The 920-nt window shown below is 41.0% G+C and overlaps 1 protein-coding gene across 1 annotated transcript in view; it reads right to left on the reverse strand.

The window, feature by feature from the left end:
- Positions 1 to 920, reverse strand: part of LOC101980986 — a 7552-nt gene that overhangs the window by 1646 nt on the left and 4986 nt on the right. The gene's annotated exons all lie outside the window — the stretch shown is intronic.

The following is a 920-nucleotide window of genomic DNA, read 5'->3' on the forward strand; positions in this document are numbered from 1 at the left end:
TTCTTTTTCTTTCTTTCTTTCTTTCTTTCTTTCTTTCTTTCTTTCTTTCCTTATTTTTTTTCTCTTTCTTTCTTTCTTTCTTTCTCTTTTTCTCTCTTTCTCTCTCTCTCCTGACTGTCACTGGCTAAGAAAATGGTGGCCTCCATCTCACTGGGTGTTTGATAAAGGGATAGATGGGATGCGCACACTTTGCTAGTACATGATATGTACAGATGGGGGTTCCAATGTTTTCCGAGGAAGGTGCTTGCTGGTAATAATAAATTGCTGGTAAATAAGCCTAGAAATAGGTGAATATTAAATCATTAAAGCTCTCTCTCTCTCTCTCTCTCTCTCTCTCTCTCTCTCTCACCATATACCAGCACATCTGAATTTACTGCAACATACAAAAGAAGAAGAAACACGGAAAGAAGACATCCCTCCCTGCTGGACAGGATCTGCTTTCTGATCTGAGATGAGAATAAATTCATCGAATGGCTGTCAACAGCATTTCATTGAGAAGAGATTCCACATTTTATTGTGTACATTTAGTTAGTTAGTTAGATAGATAGATTGAGAGGGGCCTGCGAACTGGGGTGGGGTGTGGCTTCTCAGGTCACATCAGGTCAGGTCAGGTCAGAGCAGGGAGGGGTTGAGGAGTGTCCCATTGGCCTTGACAATAGGCACCAGTCAGTTGTTAATGTCAGGGCCAGAGAGTTCCTCAAAGGGAATGAATGGAGACCCTTGCTTACCTAAGAAATGCCTGACCTTGGAAAAGGACTTGAAACTACAGTTTCATGGCTTACCAGAAAGCTCCCTCTCAGAAGGGAAAGTCATCGTGTTATCTTACTCTTTTCCCTACCGTTCTGATCATTCTTACTGAATTAAGTCTTCCACTGTAAATAAATAAAGCAAGTAAGTAAGTAAGCAAGTAAGTAAGTAAG

This window comes from Microtus ochrogaster, unplaced genomic scaffold, assembly GCF_000317375.1.
Source record: "Microtus ochrogaster isolate Prairie Vole_2 unplaced genomic scaffold, MicOch1.0 UNK211, whole genome shotgun sequence".
Lineage (NCBI taxonomy): Eukaryota > Metazoa > Chordata > Mammalia > Rodentia > Cricetidae > Microtus > Microtus ochrogaster.